We start from the raw sequence: 26429 nt of genomic DNA on the forward strand, positions 1-26429 counted from the left end.
TGAGTTGTCTGCCAAATAGCTGAATGAGTGAGAACAGTAATCGTCTATGCAGAAATTTTTTCTGAGCGTCTAAGTCCAGAGTCCTACCTCTGCTGGCTCTGTACACCTTCAAATGACCACATTATATACTGGAGCAAGTGTAGAATCGGAGCCAGGAAACCTGAGTTTGAGTCCTAGTTCCAGCACTAACCGTGCAATACTGGGCAGGGCTATTTCTCCACATGTAAGCCATCGGTAAGTATGTCCACCTGCCGGTTGAGGACCAGTGAGCGCACCAGAAACATACTTACAGGAGCTATGTAAGCCATAAAGCACTTCTGAAGACAGCAGCAGGAAGTGACCTCTAAAGTGGGCATTCCCAGCCCATGAATGTGACTTTTTATTCTAGCAGTCTCAGCTGCAAGTGTCTCATCTGGGTAGAACACGATAACTCAAACCCAGATAAACTCAGCTGTTTGTTCTGGGACGACTGGTCTTTCCCTGTCCATTCCATTTTTGACCTTTTTACTGCCCAGCTTCTTGAGACTTTTATAGATTCTGCTGTGGGACTGCTATCAATAATAAAGACGTGAATGATAATATCTAACATTCATTGAACACTTAATATGCACCATGGTGCCTAAAATGCTTGCCTGCGTTTTCATCCTTAATCCTCACAATAATCTAATGAGATTAAGCTATTGTTTTACTGTCATCATCATCCCTGTGTAATGTCACAGAGAAGTTCGGGGACTTACCGTAAATGAAGTAAGAAAAATCAGAATTATGGGCAGTGGCTCACACCTGTAATCCCAGCATTTTGGGAGGCCGAGGGGGATGGATCACCCAAGGTCAGTAGTTCAAGACCAGCCTGGCCAACATGACGAAACCCCATCTCTACAAAAATACAAAAATTAGCCAGGCATCGTGGTGCATGCCTGTAATCCCAGCTACTTAGGAGGCTAAGACAGGAATGGCTGGTACCTGGGAGGCAGAGGTTGCAGTGGGCCCAGATTGCACCACTGCCCTCCAGCCTGGGTGACAGAGTGAGACTCCATATCAAAAAATAAAATAAAATAAATCAGAATTATGATGACTTTCTCCAGTAAAATATTTGGTGAGAGAGGAGATTGAAACATTATGAAATTTCAAGTGTAGTGGGTGGGTTTCAATTCCCTCTGATGATGTGGTTTCCTCCCTTGCCCTCCATTTGCTTCCATTGACACGCTCAGGAGAAGGGGTGTTTAAGGTTATTGGTGCCTCAAGACCTCAACCTTCTTCTGGTGCCTTGGGCAAAATCCTTTCTTCATGGGTTTAGATACCTACCCCACTAGTTCCTTTCCAACTTGGTTTCTTCTGTACTTACCTTTTTTCTTTGTTCCTGAGATCTAATAAGCAAGCTGTAACTTTTCCTTCCCACCTGGTATCCTGCCTAACAGGTCTGGGCATTGAGGTTGAAAGCAAAAGAAAGCTCTCTGATTTGTGATTTTCAGGGTGTCAGAGTATGAGTTGTTACTGCAGACAGTTATCTGGACTGTGCAGGGGAAGATTTTTTTTACTTATTCTAGTCACCATGACCCCTGTATGTCTATAAGCAAATATAGTTAGAGATTTAACCATAAACAGTAATATATACGCAAACATACATATATGTGTATGTGTCTGTATATGTATATACACACATAGTAATACACATATACATACATATATGTATATACAAACACAAATGTGTGTACACCATATATATGACACTCATAGAAAAAAAAAATTTTTTTTGAGATGGAGTCTCGCTGTGTCACCCAGGCTGGAGTGCAGTGGCGCGATATTGGCTCACTGCAACCTCTGCCTCCTGGGTTCAAGCAATTCTTGTGCCTCAGCCTCCCAAGTAGCTGGGATTACAGGCCCATGCCATCATGCCCGGCCAATATTTGTATTTGTAGTAGAGATGAGGTTTCACCATGTTAACCAGGCTGGGGTTGAACTCATAACTTCAGGTGATCTGCCCACCTGGGCACTTTGGGATTACAGGCATGAGCCACCGCACCCAGCTGAAAATTTAAAAGTATAGATGCATGTCATATTGTCTCAAAACAAAACAAAACAAAAGGAAGAATTACTGGTGATAATACCACCTAGAAATAAATGTCTTCCTATTTTTTATATAGTCGTCAAATGTTATATATTTCACATGGCTGAGAATATGTTAATAAAAATCATTCCTTTACCTTTTCCCACTTTGTATTACAAAAGAAACACCTCTCCAGTGTTTAAAAAAATACTCAATGTAAGAGATGCAGGTTATAAATACACTTCTATGCATGTAAATAACATTTAGAGAACCTAGATGAAGATGAGATAAAGAGGGCTTCATGGCAGCTAGTGAGGCCCAATTACTGGTCTCCTATGAGAAAAGGATAAGCTATTTGGGTTTAGTAGCAGTTTTAGATGTGGAGTAAATTATATGTTTTTTCAATTTCAAAAAATTGCTGCTTGGGCTCCATAGAGCGTGAGGGGAAATTTCATGTGACGATGGAGTCAGGGCAGTGGCAAAAGAAGCACTTCCCATAGTCTTAGTAATAAAACAAGCAAAAGAGGAGCCTCTGGGAAAGGCCAACCCATGCCCTTGGCACACAATACATCCGACGACTGATCATCTCAAGTTGACATCCCCATGTAACATTTAAATGGGGTAAGGGGTGATTCACAACCTTTTATACTCTGACTTCCCCTTGGAGTCCTTCACTGAGGCTGGGTAAAAGAAACTGCTTTTAAAACGAGCTGTTCATTAATCTGTAATTTGTAAAATGTATTATGCCACACTTCAGACATACAAAATGTGTGAAAGTTATATAACAGGCACCTTTGTACACACCACTTAGCTTAAGAAATAAACCTTATTAATATAAGCCAGATATACATGAGCACCTACTATGTGCTGTTTTAGGTGCTGGGGATACAGCAGTGAACAAAAGAGGCAAAAATTTCTGCCCTCAAGGATTGTACCTTCTTGGGAAAGTTGAAGTCTCCTGTGTACACGGTTGCCAGAAAAAAAAAATACTAAAAAAGTGTTCACTGTTTATCTAAAATTCAGTTTAATGGTGTTCTACTTGTGTGTGCAGCCGTTCCTGTGTACCCCTTCCAGACTGCACCCCTTGCCCTTCCTTACCATCGGCCCATCAAAATCAATCATTACTTATCTCTTTTTCACGAGATCCTCCATCCTACTTCTCTTGATTGGTACAGTATTGTTTTCATTAATTTAAAACATTTTAGGCCAGATGGGGTGGCTCAGACCTGTAATCCCAACACTTTGGAAGGCTGAGGAGGGAGGATTGCTTGAGGCCAGGAGTTCAAGACCGGTGTGGGCAACATAGCCAGAATCCATCTCTAGAAAAAAAATTTTTTTTTAATTAGCCATGCATAGTGGCATGCACCTGTCGTCCCAGCTACTCAGGCTGAGATGGGAGGATTGCTTGAGCCCAGTAGTTTGAGGCTGCAGTGAGTTATGATGGTACCGTTGCACTCCAGCCTGGGTGACAGAGCCAGACCCTATCTCTAAGGCAAAAAACAAAAAACATTTTATTATGGTACTGCTAACAGTACTGTGATGTCTTTTGTTAAGGAGATAAGAGCATCATAAATTGCTCTTGACTGTTCTCTCATAGCCAGCTAGGAAGTAAATGGTGATCGTTGGTGAGGAAAATAGCTGTGTTTCTTTGGGGTGTAGGGATGAGGCAGTCTGCTTTTTCCCCAAGTTTCTGAATCATGTTGTAAACTGGATGCACTGATTGATACCTCTCTACACACTAATTAATGTTGTGAAACTTTAATTAGAGCTTAGATATGCTTTAGAAGCCAAATAACAGGTGGCTTATTTGTGAAAGAAAGATAATAATAGCTATCCTAGCTTCTTCACAAGGTGGTTGTGCGGGGAAAAAATAATAGCTGTAAAAACACGTTTTAAAACATGAAGTTCTGGTCAGATATCAGGGGATAGCACCATTCCCCTTGTTCTCTTGTCCTTGTCACGAGCTGCTGATCAGGAAGCATCCCAGGTACCCTCATGTCAGGCCCTGCTGGATGCCATGATATTGGGGCCAGAGTGGTATTAACATCCTCATTAAACCCAGTTAAATGACATAAACGGATGAGCACTGGGAGGTGACTTTTTATGCCTGCTCTTATCATCTTTATTTTTGCTAATAGTTGCCTTCCCCAATTGATTATAGCTTTTCCCTCATGCTATTTCTTTTTTTACAGCCTGGATATGTATTTTTTCAGACAGATACATATTTATTTGTTAAAGATGCTTATTGAATTGCATTAAAATGTTATTTAGGCCGGTCGTGGTGGCTCACGCCTGTAATCCCAGCACTTTGGGAGGCCAAGGCATGTGGATCACCTGAGGTCAGGAGCTTGAGACCAGCCTGGCCAACGTGGTGAAAATCCATCTCTACTAAAAATATAAAAACTAGCTGGGTGTGGTAGTGGGCGCCTGTGATTCCAGCTACTCGGGAGGCTGAGGCAGGAGAATTGCTTGAACTCAGGAGACGAAGGTTGCAGTGAGCCGACACAGTGCTGCTGCACTCCAGCCTCCGTGACAAAGTGAGACTCCGTCTCAAAAAAAAAAAAAAGAAAAAAAGTTATTTAAATTAATGATAACATAAAACTTGATAGGAAACCAGAAGAGAAGAATTACTCAAAATTCCACACTAGGTCTTATTTTTAGTATTTCTTTTTCATCCTTTTCAGGCTAACAAACTTAAAAACAGTTTCAATAAGCTTTTATAGATTTGGTTATCAGCTCTTGACTTTAACATCCTTTGCATTTTTCCAAGTCTTCATGGAAAACAGTTTTCAAATTATTATTTTCGATGACTGTATAATATTCCTTATGGTGTTTCTAGCAGCTGAATTATTCTTTTTTTGTTTGGATGTTTGGACTGCCCCCAGATTTTCCCTATGGTAGATGATGTTGCAGAGAACATCTTGCCTGGTCATTTTTCTCCTCCTTTTTTATTATTTCCCAACAATTTCAAAGAAGCAGGATGACTGGGTTAAAGGGCACAGTGTTTTCATGGCTTTAGTAACTGTTGTGGGGCTTGAATCTTGTTATCTTGGTCAGTTATTTGGCTCCAGCTTTTGTCTCTATGCTGATCTTAAATGAGTACAAAGGCCACTGATAAGACCGGGTCAGTCGGAGAGAGCCAGACTCATGGCCGGGTACGCAGGATGCTGCAGTGCGGTGTACCCCACTCTTGCTTGTGTAAATATTTTTCTGGGCAGGAGCGTTTCTCAAACAGAACTCTGAGCCCACTGCAGTGAACCTGATAGCAGGAATTACGTGCTATTTGTCAAGTGTAAGACTAGTTTGCACTGACTGGTCTGGCTAGAACCAACCTGGTGTTTTCTGAGATCATCTGTAAGGAAACACACAGCACAGCAGAGGCGGTGTACCCATGGTGGTGAGTCTTAGACCTGTCATCTGTGTTAGCATTACCCCGAAGGCAGAGGGTTGGCTGATTAGCAACTACGGCTGTTTTAATTCATGGGTACCCTCCGTGACTTTTCAGGGTCTCCTGGTTGAATGAATTTGCAGAAGGATTAAAATGTGTGTTCTCATTTGTGCTTTGTATTCTCCCATAAGTAGTGTGTTGGAGACTATTAGAATAGATGAGAGGGTAAAACATAAACACATAGGGAGGAGCCTGCCATAAACATGTAGGTAAGAACTGAAAGGCGTCTTTTCATTTCAGTTGTCCAACCTTCCTTCCATATTCTCAGATGACAAAACACAAGTTGCTGAGCTCACACAGCTAGTGACTAAGCCAGAAGTTGGACATGTAGAACGTTTTTCCTTTGTTCAAGGTTATTTATTATGTTGCCATTTAAAATCAGAAGTGTGCTATCTGTGAAGTTCTGATTAAACAGATCAAGTGAAAAGGATGTATTTCAGAAAACTGCGTAAAACCCTAAAGTACAGTGGTTAAAAATAAAACGTCCTCCCTGATAGGGATTATGTTGGTAAGTTATTTTTTTTCTTGGTATGGATTATTTCAAATTAATAAACGTATTCTAATTCCTTTATTTATTGCATCATACAGCTTCATCCTAGTATTAGTGTGTTTAATAATTGCATTTAATTAGATTATGCATTTCAACTTTCAATGAAACTGTAGTTATTAGTCTTTTGAAGGCTAATTTCACACTGAAGTTTATAGATGAAATAATTTTCTTATAGTGGTGGTGTTTGAGGAGATAATGTAACCACTTCTTAGATTTCAATTTCATAACCCTTAAAATGCTGGGACCACCTACAAATAGGGGACACCCTGGGTTTTGAAGTCTTGCCTGTCTGGTTAATCAGAACCCCAGAATTCACCCAGCCCCCGGAGAGGTTTTGAAAAGCCCCTCACTCATCAGAGCTTGCTTGTTTCATAAACTCTTAAGGCTTTCTTTTAACCTGTAGCCAGCTTCACCTTATAAGCTTTCTTGCTCCAAGCCTTGAGCCAGTCATAATGGCTTAAGCATCAGATTTCAGACAGGCGATTAGCTCTCCAGCTAAGCCAAGAAAGGATGATTTATCTTCCAGTGAGTACCAGCCTATTTGAGTGTAGGAAGGAGAAAATCTGTGCTCCTGCTCCTGGGTACTGGGCAAAGAAACCCTTTGGTTGGGGATTTTTGCCCCGTACCAACTTTATAGGTGCCAACAAGAAAGAAAGAAAAAAAATACATACAAAATAAACACCCAACAGGGAGATTCGCTGTGTTAAGAACTCGAGCTGTTGCTATTATTCTAAGAGACTGGGTAGCCAGTCAAAGGATTAAAACAGCCCTTCCTACAAGGATTTGAAAACTCTGTGCTCTGCTCTTCCTCAGCAGACTTCTCGTTGTGAGTATTGGCATTTACTTCTGACTATGCACTTCCCCTCTTTCTTGAATGAGTTGGGTGGGCTAGCTGAGCCCATCAAAGATCTAGCTCATTTGCTTCCTTTTCCAGGGTTTGCCTTCTTCCTGTGTCTGGGATAATTTCAGTTCATCTCCTTTGTGCAGTTTCTGAGAAAGATTTGTATGGGCTTGGAAGAAAATGATCGTGACTAAAGCTCACAGCCACTCTTTGGCTCCTTTTCTGTAAAAGGTGGTTTGATTTGATCTGGCATGAAAAATATTATCATAATTCTCAAATTCACAGAAACGATAAGTTCTTGCTCTTTCCTGACCAAAAAAAAAAAAAAAAAATTAATTGCATTGGGTAGACTTCTCTAATAAAACCTTTAAGAAGACCCATCGAGGAAATCAGATTTTATAAGATTGATTCAAACAGTTGTAGAAATTCTAAGTTCAAAAAACCAAAAGCAGACTATTTTCTTTTTCCTTCCTTGGCTTCTCTGTTGGATATTTTTGGAGTGAGCCTTAACTGAGTTACTCATTTCCACATGCTTTAGGAAAAGTATGCTCATGTTTTACAGGCTAAGCCTGGTTCTGCTTTTGAGCTGCAGTTCATTATGAATCCTGAAAACACAAGTTTTTGAAATGCAGCCCATTTGTACATATAGCATTAGTCATCGCAGCTGGTAGTTCTATACGATGAGTTATCTCACCACTTAAAAATAAGTACGCTGCTATTTTGAGATTTAAAAATATATCTAGTGACCAGATTTCTTATCCTAGTTAAAGCAAGCCATGGCTGAAACTCAGATTAAATAATATTCTATAAAAATGAGAAGGCCACTCTAATCAACAGATAGCAAAACAGAACTACAGACATAAGGGAGAGCTGTGCCTAAGGGACAAATTGTTGGATTTGTAGGATTTGTTCTTATCCTGACAGTTAAATCTTTGTACTCTTACCTTGTTTATGGCCAGATTTGCCTGATCCCTGATTTCCCTCCCAACTGGATCAGAGGTTGTGGAATTGGAATTTCACCACACAAACCTTTACTTAAAGGAGGTAGTACTAGAGTAACCACTTATGGAAACAGTTTGCTACTGATAGTTACTAGTACTGAGTTTATTTTAGTTCCTTTTACATGATTTTATTCCATTGGAAAAGTTTTCTCTCAGGGATCTTTTATACTTTGGACATGATCTCTGTTAGGCAGAATCAAAAGATAGCTGTGTGGCTTTCTGAATTTAGTCTCACAATATTTGGTTTAGTTGATAAATCCCATCCATCAGCTTTGCAAATAATTTTGTGAAAACATTGATTCAGCTTGTCCTGCCCAATTTTCCCATCCCTGCCCACTTTACTGAGTGCCTTTTCCATTTGCATCCACTGTCCATTAGGCCAAGGCATTTGAAGTGTTTCTGTACAGCAGGTACATTTAAGACTGTCCAGGAAGAAACGGGGGAAGAATATTCCAAACTGAAAACATAAAAGAGAGACATGAGGTATTTCCAGTAACGTATATGCCCAGTGCTTAATATCTTAAAAACCCTACTCATGTGCATCAACTCTTACTTTTTCTAACTAAAACCAGAAAAAAGTTCTCTCTTCCTCTGTTCTCAGTATCCCCCTCATGTAAGTCTGTGTACCCAACATGGTGCAGCTGATTTATTTATTTTTCCCTCCGCATTTTTAGGTGGATTGACTGGGATGCTTTATTAAACTCAGGGACGCACGATGAATATGTTTTTTGGGGCAACCTGTTTGGCATATTCCCCCTCAGCTGTGAGGGCAAAGACTGGTTTGTCTTCTTGTGACCTGGCAGAGGAGGCAGAAGTACCTGCTGAGCTTATGTAGCATGTACCCCAACCGGTGCCCCACCTCTTCAAGTGGTGAATCATCAGCCTGATGATACACTGATTTTTAGAACACGCTAGGGTGGAGACCTGGAAGTCTGTACACTGGTGGGGGAGGGAGGGATGGTTTGCATGTCAAACCATTTCAACAATGCAGCTTACAGGAAAAAAAAAAATTAATTGCAAAACACTGATGCCCTTTGCCACCAGATTTTTCCATTAGCACTTTACACAGCCTCCAAATCTGCCCCAGGGACAGCTGTTTGGCAGTGTGAGGGGAAATGGCAGCATCACATCATAAGTGCAATGATTGTTACCTATGAGCCTATCCGGTAAGGGATCCGAGTGGGCCCAAGCATCACACACGTGCTGGAGCTGAGTGTTCTCTGAGGAACATGCTAGGATGTTACTTGGTGCTAGAAAACAGCCGCTGGAATTCACAGCACCTCAGGACGCGGATTGTAAATGAATCCTGAGACTGAACATGTTCTAGACAGGTAAAGGGGGCCTGGGGCGGGGGGCTTTTCCTCTGGGGTATTATCCTTTGGCATGTTGTCCCTGGGTGCTTTGATGATGAGACTTTGCAAATACTGCTGAATTTATTTCTTCTTTCTTTTTGTTCATACTGCTGAATTTCAGTTGGGGTATTGTTTGGGGACTACTGGAAGGAATGTTACGAAACTCCATAGAAATACTGCAATTCAGTGAGTTCATTCATTCAGTCGCCCACTTTTAAATGACCATACAGATGGATTTGGCAGAAGGGTGGCCATCTTCCTTCTTTGTGTAATGGACCAGCCCCGAGGCTGCGAGCATTGGTCCTTCTTTGCCTTTTTCTCCCTGCTTTGTGGTTTTGTGTATGTGAGGGTGGCTGGCAAGATTACGGATCATTGAGCTTTGTATTTTTCTGTTATTTTTCTGTCTCCCCAACCATTTTCACTTTCACAAACTTTAATCTCTAACTATTATTCCCTTATCTTAACTCTGAACTTTTGTTTTGGGCCTTATTTTGGCTGAAATCATGGTCTATTTCCGTTTCTTCAGTTCTTGTGTCTGTAAAAATCACAGTAGGCCTTACCGGAGGTCCGTGACTACAGGTACTCAGAGACCAGCTGTATCCAAAGAGTTGTGTAAGATAGGGGCATCTGCTCCCTCCCATTGCTGTTTCCCAGTCTCACCCTGCCCTGTTCCCCAGTTAGTGACTTTGCTTTCTTGACCTGGATATCTTTCCCATATCTGTTCATATAAGCCCTTCTAATTCTTCAAGTCCTGCTACCTCTCTTACCTCTCCCAATAGGCGTTCTCACATACTCCCAATGGGAGTTCCTCTCTTCCTCTTCTTTATTCCTATTATTCTGTTATTATTCTATTATTATTTCTATTAAATAATTGCCATCAGTTGCTTTTAATTAAGAGTTACAGTTGTGTGCCTCACTAATCTTATAAACTTGAGTGTTTTAAGAGGCAAGAATCATGTCATCTTCTTCGTATGCCCAACAATGCCTTGCTTAGTAGTCCTTGTAGAGTCAACAGATTCAATGTTCAACCAGCACATATTTGCAGAGCACCTACTTTGTGCTGGCATGATGCTGGGCATATAATACAGGTCAAAAATCAGGCCCAGCACCTGCCTAAGAATTTGTGGGCCTGAGCCCTGCCAGTTGCCAATCTGATGTGCTATATTCTTTGCAGTTTTCTTCCAGCCTTTTCCCCTAAGTTCCCAGTTGGTCGCTCTGTGAATTCATGTGTGACACTTCACCTGGGTGTGTTTCCTGGGTGAACAGATGGCTTTTACTGTGTCACACACACACTCTTGCGTTCTGCCCCCTCTCGTGAAAGTTGTAGTTATCTGCCTTCTCTCCCTCACTTGCTCTAAGGCAGCCTTAAGATGGTATTGTTGCTGGGTGTGGTGGCTCATGCTTGTAATCCCAGCACTTTGGGAGGCCAAGGCAGGCAGATCACTTGAAGTCAGGAGTTTGAGATCTGCCTGGCCAACAGGGTGAAACCCCGTCTGTACTAAAAATACAAAAATTAGCTGGGCGTGGCAGCGGGCACCTGTAATCCCAACTACTTGGGAGGCTGAGGCAAGAGAATAGCTTGAACCCGAGAGGCGGAGGTCGCAGTGAGCCGAGATCTGCAATCCAGCATGGCTGACAGAGCGAGACTCTTTCTCAAAAAAAAAAAAAAAAAAAAAAAGAGTGAGAAAGAAAGATGGTATCGTCTGTTAAATGTCTTAATGCCTTGGATTCCAGAGAGAGGTGACCAGGTACGTTGTGGCTGTCTAAGGGGAAGATTATTGTCAGGGGCCATTTGGAAAGTTCTTTCTAGCTGCCATGGCCTTTCATTGCTTTTTGCGGCATGTTAGCAACACAACCAGATACGGAGGAGGTGGGACTCCAGTTGGTTCCTTTTGTCTCAGGCTTATTTTCCGGTGCAGCTTGGTGGGCTGGTTGCAACTATAGGTAAGAACCTGAGCTGGTAGCCCCTGGGGGTATGGCTGGCTGGCCTGCTTTCCTTCTTTCCCACTGTTTTCTTGGGAAAGTCTCTACAGACCTCACCTCTTTTAGGTGTGAGGAGATAAATAGTCCTTATTATCCCTTATTTACAGCCTTTAGAGAGTCTTTGTAGTAATCTAAGTTAAGGTCTTAATGTTCTTATTTAGTTCTGTGTCCCCCAATTCATTGGGTATTGGCTTTTCTTAATGCTGATTTCATATCTTGGATGAAAATATATTATGAGACCATCTCTTCTTTAGATGTGACAAAGGTAATAACCATGGGGCAATCCAGACTGTAAAGAAAGCCGAAGGTGTAGAAAGCCCATGTGACACTAGTTTTAAGCCTTCACATGTGTTTGGGGAAATGCATTTGTTGAATAAAGGAGAAGAAGACAGAAGGCTTTTTATTTTTCTTGTCTTTTAAGATAGGACCATCAGATAGCATCCTCTTCCTAAAGTCACTCTCCTGACAAGAATCAGACCCCTCTGCCGGGGCACACCCTCCTCATGTGGAAGGCAGGATGGCCTCTCCTTTGAAAATCTCCCCTCACATTAAGTCTTCTGAGCGGATCCTGCTAATCCAGGCATGTAAAGAAGGAGTCCTCTTCCAAGACCCAATATGGTGCACACCTCACAGGAGGAGGAATGGAAAAGCAGGCGCCTTTGCTGGACTTTCCTTTTAATCCCCTAAATCCTGTCACACCCTATGACTATGAAAGAGATGGGTGGAGAAGAGCCTTGGTGCTGTGGAAAGGGCCATACCCGCTTCCCCCTCATCGCAGCTCAGACAATGTAGGTCTCACACCCATCCCAAGCATCTAAGGGGAGGGGTGGGTTAAAGTAGCACAATACGGTATTTGAACTCTTTAGGGGTTTGGGGAGGTCCAATATAACACAAATAACCCAGGCCCTCAGCGTGGGTTAGCAGAGCATCCCCTTTTCACTCTATCTCTTTCTAAGGCAAATACTCATAGGTAGAGTTTTTGCAAGGTAAGCTTACCTGAGACAGAAAGGGTGGAGGGAATGTGAGATTGTTTTGATTGTTGTCCTTGGGCTTTGTTGTGGCTTTTGTTGTTGTTTATAAGAGCTACAAGAGGCTGGGCACCGCCGTGGCTCAAGCCTGTAATCCCAGCACTTTGGGAGGTCGAGGTGGGTGGATCACCTGAGGTCAGGAGTTTGAGACCAGGCTGGCCAACATGGTGAAACCCCATCTCTTCCAAAAATACAAAAAAAAAAAAAAAAAAACTAGCTGGGTGTGGTGGCAGGCACCTGTAATCCCAGCTATTTGGGAGACTGAGGTAGGAGAATTGGTTGAACCCGGGAGGCAGAGGTTGCAGTGAGCCGAGATCCCACCATTGTACTCCAGCTTGGGTGACGGAGCGAGACTCTGTCTCAAAAGAAAATAAAAGGGCTACAAGAGAGAATGTCCCTAGTTTATGGCTTTTCAGTACCAAAATAGTATGAATTCAGCAGTAGAGTAAGCAGTAGCAGTAGAATAGCAGCATGCTTATGCATGACATAAGCCTCATCTGTAAAAGGCCGAAGTAATCATACCTTGCTGTAGGGTTGTTGTGAGGATTAAATGAGTTCATGTATGTATAAGGCATCTGGAGCAGTGGAGTCCAGAAGAATTGTGCACAGTGGGTGGTGGGGAAAGACGGGGGCAGGGAATGTTGGGGGAGGAAAGTAAATTCAATGGATGTCAGGAAATAGGCATCTTGACCTGTCCACAGTGTAATTCAGGCCACCACTCACTACTTAATTTAACTTTTTTCTTATCTCTAGACTAAGGGAGCAGACTCTCTGGGGGAAAAGTCTTGCTGCAGTAATCCTGTTAAGCGTAAGAACTGAAGGTTCAGGTTGAAGTCTCAAAGTTCCAAAGCCACCATCCCAGGCGTAAAGACTGTGCTGGTATACTCTCAGCCAGCCTGGTACCACAGAAGGCTTTTGTCTCCAGCAGGTTCCTTTTCTCACTGGGCGTCACCTTTTCTGGCTATTCTCCACCTGTCAGAGGCCAAGCCTTGAGTACATCTTCATCTTCCCACATCTTATTTGGCTTCTTTCTTTGTAGGTATATTGAGAGAGTAAAGGCAGATAGGTGTGTCTTTCTCTCTTCAGTGGGAACCTTTGTGACTGATGGTTTCCAGGCAGAAGGGGTTCATATTTTTAATTGTTTCCCTTCCCAACCCTTGTCATCGTCTGATAAAGGACTAGGCATTTATTTGCATACAATGACTTTTTCTGCTGGACCTCACCTTCACGGAAGCACAGAGGCAAACACCCACAGGGTCAGATACAAGCTACTTTAGCAAAATGATTGACTTCGACTGCTTTATCTAATCTAAACTCTTAACACAACACAATATTTTTGAATAAGAATGTAGCAGTTTTTTTTTGCAGGATCAAGAAACACTACATTCAGTACTTTATTCGTTTAACTTTTAAGAACAAGTCTTTTGATAGTTTTAAAATTTTATATATATATATATGTGTGTGTGCGTGTGTGTATATATATATATGTATATATATATATTTTTAATAGAGACAAGGTCTCACTATTTTGCTTAGGCTGGTCTCAAACTACTGAGCTCAAGTGATCCTCCTGCCTTCGCCTCCCAAAGTGCTAGGATTGAGGGCATGAGCCAGTGCACCCAGCCGATACTAAATCTTAGTTGGAAATATAATAATGTAACTAAGTAATACCAGAATTTTTTTTTTTTTTGGAGACCAGAGTCTCACTCTATCACCCAGGCTGGAGTACAGTAGCATGATCATAGCTCACTGCAGCCTCAACCTCCCAGGCTCAAGTAATCCTCCCAGTCTCAGCTCTTGAGAAGCTGAGACTACAGGGGCAAGCCACCACACCTAGCTAATTTTTTTTTTTTTTTTTGGGTAGAGACAGGGTGTCACTATGTCATCCAGGCTGGTCTCAAACTCCTGGGCTCAAGTGATCCTCCTTCCTCAGCTTCCCAAAGAATTGGGATTACACCCATGAGCCACCATGCCCCCCAAAAAGGGTTCTTTTAAATGCCTTCTTCACCTTTGTCTAAGTACATTGGGTAAATGTGGCACTAGTTGAACAAGATTTACTGAATTTTATCACAAGGCAGGCAAGCAAAGCCGGTTCTAAACAATGAAACAGACTTCAACAAAGGTGAGGGATGACCCTAAATAGCCTGCTTTGTAAAATTCAAAACAGGGGACAGCTGTGTAGAGAGAGGCACAGTTTTATAATAATTCACTGGACCTGCGTAGTTTGGCTCATCTTGGTGCCTGCACGTGCCCTGCCTTATTCCGTTTACTTTCCTTCTGTCTCTTCTCTTACTGGTGACCAGTTACTGATGGGAGACCTTAAAGGTGATTATCTTTGAGACACACATTTTCCTGTGTGAAGACACAAAGATTAAACTCTGTAAGACCATGGCATTTATTTGGGCTTGGTTTATACCAAATAAACCAACAGATTAAAAAATAACAAACTGAAAACAAAGCTTCAAGTGCCAGGTATTTTGAAATAGCAGATTCAAATAATTTCATATTACTTTACACAACAAGACCTCCATTAATAAGAGATTTGGGTTAGATTTTTTCTTCCCTTTTTTTTTTACTTTAAACTTTATTGAGCTGTTTTATATACCATAGAATTCACCCATTTTAAGTGTATGGTTTGATAAGTTTTAGTATATGTGGACAGTTGTATATCCACAATCCAGTTTTAGAACATACCCAGAACATTAAAAATTCTCTTGAGCTTTATGTTATCATTTACTTTTGACAGAAATGTTTTCTTCTGCTTTTGGAAAAAAAAAAATTCTGGGCCATGTGTGGTGGTTCATGCCTGTAATCCCAGCACTTTGGGAAGCCAAAGCTGGAGGACTTCTTGAGCTCAGGCGTTCGAGCCCAACCTGGGCAACATAGTAAGACCCCATCGCTACAAAAAAATACAGAAATTAGCTGGGCGTGGTGTCATGTACTACTCTGGAGGCTGAGGTGGGAGGATCACATGAGCCTAGGAGGTTGAGGCTACAGTGAGCTGTGATTGCATTGCTGTACTCCAGCCTAAGTGACAGAGTGATACACTATCTCAAAAACTTTTTTTTTGAGGTAATGAATTTAAATCATTAGGGGAACATACCATTCTTACTAACTTTTTGAAACAAAAACAAAGGTTGCTCGAAGATGTTATGAATAAAATGTTTAAGAGTATGAGGGTACAGAGCAAGGGAAGGAGGCCTGGGCCTATGGTTTAGAAATGGTGATTGTTTTTAGCCTTCTAATTATATGTTGCATTAAATAAGAAGAAACCAAAAAGGAACCACTTGCCTCCACTCTGGCCTCGGTTCAGCATAAACTGAATCTTTTCCTTCACAAGCCAGCTGCTGTGCTATAGCTCAAATTATAACAGAGAGCCTTTCTCTGCAGTGGAGGGTTGGGGAAAGAGGGAGTAAGTCAGCACAAACAATGAGGAAACATTTGCTGCCTTTCTGATTTCTTCCTAGAATTAACAGGCTTACAGCTGCATTTCTAGGTCAGCATTTCATATATCTAAAGAGTGTGGGGATAGTTTGAAAAATCAGAAGGAAGATGAGAGAGGGCTTTGCCTCTTTTTTCAGATCTTGCTAGCAGTTTTGTTTGTTGGTAATTTTTGCTGTCTCACTGACGCCAAGAGTCCTGGAATTAAACCCCGTGGCCAGCAGGCTGTTAGTTCGTCAGGAAATTCCAAATGGGTATAAATAAATTCTCTGCAACAGCTCCTGGGCTCTTTGCCTGCTAATGTGTGGAGTCCCTTTAATGCCGAGGGAAGTTTGCCTGAGACCTGGCTTCCTGCTCGCTGAAAATCACAGTTATTTTGTTTCTGGGTGGGTAAGTAAGAATGCCCACAAAAGAAAGAGAGGAGGAGAGCATGATGTTTGGGTAGGGGTTGGTGAAATATAAACTCGAGCTCTGTGTGTTGTGAAAAAGATTTGCTTTTACTTCAAGCTAGAAAGAATAACCCAGTACTTGATTGTTGGTCCAGTGAAAATTTCAGCTTTACCTGTGGCTTTAACATAAAGATGTCAGTGTTGCAGGAGTGAATGGTTGTACATATATATGTGCTAAGATTTGAGTTTTTGAGTTTAAGGTTTAGTTCACTTCGGTAATTTCCTTTTTTGTTGCTAAATCCATCTTTGGGTATTTGTTTTCAGCTCTGTTTTTCTAATAGGGAGTTGCTCAATATTCTTTAAAGCTGGCTTCTTTTATAAACACTATAAAACAAAAGAAGGACAGGGATTCACACAAATACTAGTTTTCTACTGCCACCCCACATCCCCCTGGCCAAAGAACTGTAATGTTCTGTTAGAAAAGCCTGTTTTATCCCCAAGTTAGCCAGTGCTCCGTTTCTGCTTTTCACAGCATTACTCTCTGAACTGGCACATTTCCTTTTTACGCTTAGAACAGCACGTTACTTTTGAAGAAAGTTTGGAAAATAACAGTCCAAGCTCCTTCTCTTCTGTGCATGCATGATTGACGCTGTATTTCAGCAGTAACTTTTAAAATTAGACAGTGGACATTAGAGAGCAGCATAGCTGGGCCTGCACTTAGGAGCCCCTGGCATTTTGGCTGTTTTGAGACAGACTTGGGGTAAAGAGTTGCTGCATCTTGTAGTTGGCGCTGAACACTGGAGAAGAGGGGGCCACTGTATAAACCGCAAGGCCCCTGTTACCATCACATGCCTCCCTAGCACAATGTGCCCTTTATTAAGACATGCCGTTCCACTACTGAGAATAGTAACCCTTTCCGCTGTCTTCCCCTCACTCTGACGTGCAGCCTGGCTTCTGGCCTCTTAACTCACGCCCAGAGTAGAATTGGCAGTACCCAGGAGGGACACTGCACTGGGGATCGTTAGGTCATGCCAGTCAGGATGCAGCTGGAAAGGTGCTGCTGAGTGGGACGTGCACAGGGGAAGAGTGCAGCCTCTGTCTGCCTGAGCTCATCTGGTCTGACACCTGCTGTGATTCATTTTCTTCAGGCCATGTTAAGAAATTTTGTATCAAGTATAGTCAACAGTTACGCATAGCCCGGAAGCCACTTTGGAAATCAGAGTTCCACTGACCCCCTCATTTTAAGGGTATGAATCACGTCACTGCATTGTATGATTGCAGGGCTCTCCTGCCCATTGCTCATCCATGAACTAGGAATTGATCATAGTTCCTGTTCTTGTTTTATGAAAAGAAAAGTATACCTTCCCCCAACCTAGGCAGGCCATTCAGGATGACTACCATGGAGGTGCTCTGGGTGGTTTCAAGCACCATCTTTGCACAGTGTGTTAGAGAGCACCTGTGCCCTGAGGACTTTGGGAGAGCTGCAGAATGAGTGTGCAGAATAATCAGCACTCACCTTCGTCCTCGTGTTGTGAGATGGAGATATGTTAACCTGGCCATAATATACTTTAAAAGTTGGGGGGTGTTTGTCTGCTTTTGCTTTTATTTCCTTCCTGTGCTGGACTAGGACTCCCCCTTATCTAACTAGTACATACCACTCTGCCCAAGCAGTGCGTGCGCACACACACATCCCCTACAGCTCCCTGCTGGCATCTCCTTCATACACTCTAAGAAGAAGAAACTAATGTAGAACTCAAGATTTTAGCAGACTTACTTGATCTTGAACAAGTATCACAAATACCTTAAACCCTGACTTCATGGGGGTGGGGGCAGGGTATAGAGGAGGAAGAGTTCTGGGTCCTCTGTGGGGGACCAGGGTTGTGTTCTTCTCCAGACAACAGAGGGTGATCCAGTACCACTAGTAGTGACAGTAGAACCCACACATTGTTCTAAGTGACAACACACTGATGCAGGTACTATTGTTTTCTCAAACAATTGGAATATAGTGTAATTTGCTGACAGCTGCAAAGCAGCAGAGCCAGGATTCAAACCCAAGCAGTCTGGCCCCAGAGTGCCTGCTTCAAATCACTACATCTCTTCCTCTGTTATACTTACTCATCAGTAGGTGCCTAGATGTGGGGCTTTTCACTTCAACAGATAATAAGAGGGCCATGTACCAAGCGCCAAGTACTGAGGAATACAAACATAAATACTGCTTGAGGGCCGGGTGCGGTGGCTCACGCGTGTAATCCCAGCACTTTGGGAAGCCGAGGCAGGCGGATCACGAGGCCAGGAGATAATTTATAAAAAGAGCTCTCATGCCTCCCTCACCCAGATTCAGGTTTCCCATGGTTAACGTTTTACCATGTTTGTTCCATCTGTGTGTGTGTGTGTGTATGTGTGTGTGTGTGTGTGTGTGTGTAGAAATGCAGTTGTCGTGTCTTTTTAGTCTCCTTCCATCTGAAAAGTTCTCGTTTTTACCTTTTTTTCACGGCTGTGATGGTTTTAAAAAGAGAGGCCTGACATTCTGTAGAATGTGTTTCAGGCAGGGTCCAGGCCATGCCTTCTTGGCAGGACAGTGCAAAAGTGATGCTCTGCTCTTCCCGATGCAAATACATGATATCAACTTTGATCACCTGGTCGAGGTGGTTATTTGTCAGCTTTCTCATCATAGAGTCGCCATTTCTTTTTTTATTATTGATGTTATTTTCTGGTGAGATATTCTGAGACCACATCAGTATCTTAGTCTTTGGTAGGAAATCTCTACCCACTAGCCTTAGCTAGTGATTCCTACCTGAATCCGCCACTGTTCTAATAATTGGTCCATGGTGATTTTCTGTTTACATAGTTCCTTGTATATATTAGTAGGTATTCCAACATATTTATTATAGCATGATGGACTCACAAATAGATACCTATTCACTGGATTGTAACTTGTTACCATCATTAATTATGTTATTTTAATGCTCAAATTATCCTAGATTTGGCTAGTGGGGGTTCAAAAGAGTTTGAATCAAATAGACCCTTGACATTGGTGTTAAATAGCCAATCTGATGTGTGCTGACGATTGAAACTAATAACTGGTAGGCGGAGGGTGTTATCTGAGTTCTAGATATGTATTTATCTCAGACAGTATGGGTCACCTGCAACAAGATCTGTGGTAGGCAGGCCAACAGTAACACTCGGGACCCTAGAGGCAAGCCAACCTGAAATTCAGCTTGTCGGAGATTATCTGGTGGGTGGAAGTTTTTCATTTTCAGAGTATATTGCTTAAGTTCCCCAGGCCTATCGTCTACCTTTAGCTTTCCCTGTTGGCCAGTTCAGGCCCTGGTCAGGTGTGGGTGGAGGGGTACACAGAGCTGGAAACAGCGTGCTGCCCGCCTTTCTCTCCTGCCTCCAGAGACACTTGCTGGCTGCCAGGGTCTACATTGTCTTAGCCTCACAGGCATTTTCAGTCCTTGCTCTTCCCATCCTAGAGTTTCAAACACAGAGCGAGTCTGTGTTCTGCATCTCAACATGCTAAATCAGAACCTGGATTCCCTAAAATATTGTCTCCTGTTTCTTCCTGCCCTCACTCATGCCATATCCGTCCTTCCCAGGTTAGATTTCTCATACTTTAATGACCTTCAGAAAAGGAATCCCATCACTTTTTTCTGCAATGAGTCATCCATTGGTTTAAAGAAAAATATTTTCTTTTTTAGTAGCAGAATGAGGTAACAGAGCCCTAGAAGACAAGCCCAGAGACCTGATCCTGGTCTCCAGCTCAGCCCAGAGTAGCTGGAATTTGTCAGGCCTTCTCAGTTTCCTTCTAAGTATTAGGGGCAGACAGAGTTAAGGCTACAGGCTGGCTAGCCCCAGTGCAGACAGTATCAAAGTTCTAGTTATTGAATACCCCCAGAACTTATCGTACTATTACCACTTATTATCTAATTGGGTAGATAAAATTCACATGGTGCAAAGGAATTTGTTATACCTAGACAAAAATTCATGGGGACTTGAATAATCCATGGAAACCAACCCTAATGGAGGATGCTGAGAATTTTAATCTCCAGCATCTAGCCAGAGCAATCTTATTAAAATGCAAATCTCATCATTTCACTCCCTTGTTTAAAACCCTTCAATAGCTTACCAATGCATCTATGATGCAAAAACTTGATTCCCAGGGTCCTGTGGAATTAGGGCTCTGTCCGTTCCCCTTCTGTCTCGCTGCAGTCTTTGCAAAGTCCTCTTCCTAGCTCCTAAAAGTGGCAGGTTTTGCATATGCTCTTTCCTCTGCCTAGAATTTCTCCCATCCCTCCACACATCCCCAGCACACTGCCCGGTGGACTCCTTAGCTAGCACTCCCTTGAAGAACCCTCCCTACCTGTAGCCTAGGCGGGGTCCCTGCTCTGTTCCAACATAAGGCCTGTATTTTACTTTCACAACACTTAATGCAGTTGTTATTTATGTGATCACTTGTCTGTCTCCTCCTGTACTTCATAAGTTCTATACCCAGACAGGCTCTGTGTCTGTTTTGCTTAGCACCTAGCAGTGTTTGGCCTATTGCAGGCACTTAATAAATATTTGCTGAATGAAAGAATACATCCATCTTTCAGTGTAACAACTGCGTCTTCCTTAGATCAGCATTCTCTTTACGGAGTGTGGGAACAGGTAGATGTGGAAGATGGAGCTGGTATGGAGGGGGTTAGTGATGGGAGGCAGCGGAAGATGTAGGAGTAGTGTGCAGGTTAACGTCTGTTAAAAAGGTTCAGATAAGATTATCTGTGAGAGGAAATCCAAAGATTTGGGGGGAGAAGCCGAAAGGAGTTAGGAAGAGTTAGGAGTACAGGAAGCAACACTTAATCATATAAACAAACCAAGCTTGTAAAATTGCAGTTATGCTACATACGTGTCAACTGACCTGATATTTCTTAGGAACTTCTGGCATATAGTTTTGCTTTCTTTAATGTCACAATTTTATTTGCATGAAGTGTTTAGGTAGCTTTTTGAAACAGCTATACTAGCCTGGGCAACATAGCGGGACCCCATCTCTATAAAAAATTTAAAAATTAGCCGGGTTTGGTCACACACGTCTGTAGTCCTAGCTACTAGAGAGGCTGAGGCAGGAGGATCATTTGAGCTGGGGAGTTCAAGGCTGCAGTGAGCGGTGATCGTGCCACTACACTCCAGCCTGAGTGACAGAGCGAGACCCTGTCTCTAAAAGAATGAATGAATGCATACTTACCTACCTACCTATAACCTGAAGAGGTATTGGTGAATTGCAGGAGGCAGTATAAACTCTGTGAGGAGAAGGATTTCAGGCTTCTTAGAAAAAGCCTAGCACTTGGCAGGTGCCCATCATTTGAATGACTGAATGAATGGGTTTTATCCGGGAGGGAAAAGAGCAGGCTTAAAAACAACTCTTTGGTAAATGCAAGAGCAAAAGAAAATCTCATCTGTTATGCATTCCTTTAAACCAGCAGGAGGAACACTCATATTGCTACCCTTTTTATTGTGTATTCTCTAACAGATGGTGTTCCTCACACAGACTTGATACAGGTAGCAAAGCTGCTGGGTCTCAAAGAGCTTAATGTTAACAGTGTCATCAGGAGATGGCACCTGCTAATAAACCCGTTCAGAAGGAAGCTGTTGTACTTCGCTGTCTTCTTAGAACACTTTCCGCTCCTGGAAAAGTTGATGTGCTAACTTAATTACTCTCATACTCTGAGTAATTAGCTTCATGAGAACTTGCCTGTCTTCCTGAGTTCATCCTACTGGTTTGCTTTCCTGCTGACGTGGGGTCTTTTTGACTGCTTTGAACAGCAGGATGCTTACACTCTGGGGCTTTTAAATGTGGAAATCTGTGATAATTATGTACTTCTCTAGGACTGACTGAGCTCTTCAAGCAAAATCTTCATGCTTCATGTGAGAGGGGACAATAACATTAATGGGAATTAGCAAAGTACTTCAGTTTCAACAGTCAGGTGTGGTATCTGGCAAAGAAAAACACATAAATAGTATGTGAAAGTTGTGGCACGGGGTGTAATTATTTTTCACAGCACCATCAGTCAGTAATTGGGCCTAGAGTGTGCAGCAGTGAAATCAGAACAAAGAAGTCAGTGTGTCCTAATTAATAGATAAAGTAATAATATCAAAGTCTCTTCGTTTTAAAGTCCACAGGACACATTATTTCACCCCGGTGCTTTTTGCTCATATTAAAGAATGGGTCGTTATGGTAGAGTATGTAGAAAGTATTGAATGCTTTTTTTCACTCAAAAGTGGCATTTTTGTCACTTGAGCACTTGAGCATAGTGTTATTGGCCTCAATAGGAAATGAAAGACTTGAAGACTACAGACATTTTTTTTTTTTTTTTTTTTTTTGCGATGGAGTTTCGCTCTTGCCCAGGCTGGGGTGCAGTGTCATGATCTTGGCTCACTGCAACCTCTGCCTCACAGGTTCAAGCAATTTTCCTGCCTCAGCCTCACAAATACCTGGGATTACAGGCATGCATCACCACGCCCAGCTAATTTTGTATTTTTAGTAGAGATGGGGTTTCTCCATGTCGGTCAGCCTGGTCTCGAACTCCCCACCTCAGGTGATCCGCCCGCCTCGACCTCCCAAAGTGCTGGGATTACAGGCATGAGCCTCCGTGCCCAGTGGAAGAATACAGATTATATGGCCGAAATTTCAGTTGCTATCTGTGAATTTTTATTCTTCCCGCTGTCCCCAGCACAGACTTTCTCAGCCTCAGCACTGCTGACATTATGAGCTAGATAATGCTTTGTTGGGGGAGGGAGGGCCTGTCTTGTGCGTGGCAAAATGTGTGCAGCAGCTCTGGCCTCTACACACTAGATTCCAGTAGCACCCCAGGCAGTGACAATGATAAATATCTTCAGGCATTGCCAAATGTCTCTTCGTGGGGGCAAAATCACCTCCACGCCTCATCTGGTTGCTTTAAAAGAAAAACTGCCTCCAGCTGAGAATCACTGCAAGCAGGTTAGTACTCCCAGACTAGTTTCCTGCGATCTAATCTTCTTCCTGGTGAGTACGTTAATTTTTATGTCTTTCCAAACCATGTATTATTTGGACAGCAACTTTAGTTTCATTAAAAGTTAAAATCATATGGTACTTTATGAATCTAGATGAAATGATTTTTGAAATATCCATAACTCCATTTCACTTTATTAATGCAGAAGAATTGCAAGCAAATTTCGCATTGTTCTTGAGGCAGTAAATTGGGCCCCTCTCACAGAGCACTAAGTTTTATAGGAGATAAATAAGGAGCAGACTTGCCATCAGTTTGTTGATTTCACCTTTTCTCTGAACACGTAGGAATTTAGTGTGAACTTGGAGGGTTTTCTCTAATTGATGCCGTGCATTGGTGTTTGGTTACCCCAAATTGCAGACTGTGCAAACTTAGTTGGGAGAGAGGGAGGAAATGGACTCTGTGACCCTTGGTGTCTGGGACTAAGTTGGCTCAGAGATGATGCCAACCTAAGACAACATGGAGCCCAGTGTTAGTTAGCGGGCCATCCGCTTACCTTGAGACACTGGTATAAATTCTGGCGATGCCAGCTGTCATGTAGCTGTTTTCTTCACTTCTACCTTTAATTACTTTTCTATGCACCCCATCCCCACTAGACTGAGAGCCTTGTGAGAGCAGAGACTTTGTCCATTCTGTTCAGTGTCCACAGCTCCTAGAACAGTGCGTGGTAAATAGTAAGTGAAGATTCATAGAAAACTAGAGAGGTAGAGAGACAGAGACAGAAAGTAGATATTATTTCGTGTGCCTTTATTATCAATATCAATTATAAATGTAAGTCGAATGTGTGAATAAATGTCTTATTCAGTCTGTACTTCCCACTGGATATTATAACATTTTAACTGGTCCTATTGAATTTAGCCTCTTTGCCTACCTCAGTCTCACACAGACACAATTGTCAAGACAATCTTTGTTGATGCCTTTCAGCCCCTAGTTTCAGTGGAAAAACTTGCCCTGCTCCAGGATAGGAGATTGGTGGCCTCTCCTGTACTCATCATCTTCCCCTTGTCTAACCTTGGCATTCCTTCAGCAGCACCAACAGGTTCTGCCCTGGCTCTTCACCTTTTTACTCTGTCATTTACCTTGTCTTCAGAACTCATCTCGGGTTAAGTCGGTTCTGTTTTGATCACTAGTTTACATACTTTCATACTGCATTGTGTTTTGGTTTTTTGGAGTGGGGACAGGGTTGTTGTTTTTTGGGGTTTTTTCAGACTGAGTCTCACTCTGTCGCCCAGGCTGGAATGCGGTGGTGCAGTCTCGGTTCACTGCAGCCTCCGCCTCCCAGGTTCAAGCGATTCTCCTGCCTCAGCCTCCCAAGTAGCTGGGATTACAGGCATGTGGCACCACACCCAGCTAATTTTTGTATTTTTAGTAGAGACAGGGTTTCACCATGTTGGCCAGGCTGGTCTCGAACTCCTGATCTCAAGTGATCTGCCCACCCTGGCCTCCCAAAGTGCTGGGATTACAGGCATGAGCCACCACTCCTGGCCTGCATTGTTGATACATGCCTTTGTCACTGATCTCAATTAGTGTTATGTTAAGGGTGTTTGGTAGTCATCTCTCAGCTAGACTATATCTCATTTTATTTCTTATAAATTTTTCCTCCTACCCCTTCCACTGAATAGGAACATTTTCTATACCCAATTAAGCTTTCAATAAATGTTTATATAATGAAGGTAGAGGTGGTGCCAGGAGCAGTCTCCAGCACTGGATTTCCAGACATTCAAAAAATTCTTGTCAACACCAGGGAGAGCCCTCCAATTCCAGAATATTTAGTTGGAAGCTGTTACTCTCAGGATTTCAGCTGCAGATAGAGCCAGTGGAATTTTGACTGTGCAAAAGCAGGCATAGTTCTGTTACTCCAAAAAGGCTTAGTTAAGAGTCTTTTTATAACCCAGGTAGAGATTTTTTTTTTTTTTTTTTTTTTTTTTTTTTTTTTTTTTTTGGGAGGCGAAGTTTTGCTCTGTCACCCAGGCTGGAATGCAGTGGCGTGATCTTGGCGCACTGCAACCTCCACCTCTCTGGTTCAAGCAATTCCCCTGCCTCAGCCTCCTGAATAGCTGGGATTACAGGTGCACACCACCATGCCCGGCTAAATTTTTTGCATTTTTAGTAGAGATCTGGTTTCACCACGTTGGCCAGCCTGGTCTTGAACTCCTGACCTCAGGCATTCTGCCCACCTCGGCCTCCCAAGGTGCTGGGATTACAGGCGTGAGCCACTGCGCCCGGCTGAAGCTGTTGTTTTTATACTTCCTCTTGATCCTGAATTAATAATTTAAGTTTTATTGTAACGCTTTTCCAGTTAATCATTTAGCATCTTTCTCCTTTTTAAGATCTAGTCTTAATTTTTGAGAGGGGGAGAACTGCAGTACCTGTTAGAATTCAGTGTAACTCCAAGTAAACAAGACCCAAAACAAACGATAGCTAAAACAAAATAGACCTTTATATCTTTTTCACTTAAAAGTATAGAGGTAGGCTTTTCAGAAATGTTATAGTAGCTCTGATCCACAAAGTCCTTTGAGGCCCAAGTTCCTTCTAGTACATTGTTCCTCCACCCCTAGATATGAACTCATGTTTCAAAGTTACACTAGTGTTCCAGTCATCACATCTGCATTCCAGGCAGCAGGATGGATGGAGGAAGGCACAAAGAAGAACATAGATGAAAGAATTATTTCTGTGTTTTTTAATGGAGGTTCCTTGGGTATGCTACATGACACTTCTGTTTACGGACTTTTATTTGCCCCTATTAGTGTGGAAGGAGGAGATAATGCATACTAAAGAACATCAAGCTGTCTTTGCCATGGCCACCCCTATTCATTCACCTCCCAAGTGAACTTTCTCAGTTTATTGCAGTCAATTCCATTTGCCTTCCAAATAGTGACTTCTTGTAATATATTTTAAGAAAAATGCCCAGGCCAGGTATAGTGGCTTATACCTGTAATCCCAGCATGTTGAGAGGCTGAGGTGGGAGGATTGCTTGAGACCAGGAGTTCAAGACCAGCCTGAGCAAAATAGCAAGACCTCATCTCTACTAAAAATAATTTAAAAAAATTAAAATTAGCCAGGCATGGTGCTACATATAGTTCCCAGCTACTCAGGCAGCTGAGGCGGGAGGGTCACTTGAGCCCAGGAGGTAGAGACTATAGTGAGCCATGATCATACCACTGCACTCCAGCTTGGGCAACAGAGTTGGGACCCTGTCTCAAAAAAAAAAAAAAAAAAAAGGACCAATACCCATGTGTTGTAAAAATTATAAAGAACAAAATAAAAATCATCTATAATTCCACAACCTAAAGATAACAACTGCAACAGTATTGTGTAAGAAAT

The 26429-nt window shown here is 42.4% G+C and overlaps 1 protein-coding gene across 11 annotated transcripts in view; it reads left to right on the plus strand.

The window, feature by feature from the left end:
* Positions 1-26429, plus strand: part of KANK1 (KN motif and ankyrin repeat domains 1) — a 202126-nt gene that overhangs the window by 134829 nt on the left and 40868 nt on the right. For 3 of the 11 annotated variants that reach the window (XM_030822960.1, XM_030821634.1, XM_030818746.1), the window contains exon 1: positions 15634-16081. The exons of 4 other annotated variants lie outside the window; for them this stretch is intronic. The gene's annotated coding sequence lies outside the window, so the exon portion shown is untranslated. Of the gene's footprint in view, positions 1-6490; positions 6872-8944; positions 9219-15633; positions 16082-26429 lie in introns of those variants that run through there. 4 more of the 11 variants (XM_030819227.1, XM_030820346.1, XM_030821994.1 and 1 more) reach the window with 4 other exon arrangements.

This window comes from Nomascus leucogenys, chromosome 1a (genome assembly GCF_006542625.1).
Source record: "Nomascus leucogenys isolate Asia chromosome 1a, Asia_NLE_v1, whole genome shotgun sequence".
NCBI lineage: Eukaryota > Metazoa > Chordata > Mammalia > Primates > Hylobatidae > Nomascus > Nomascus leucogenys.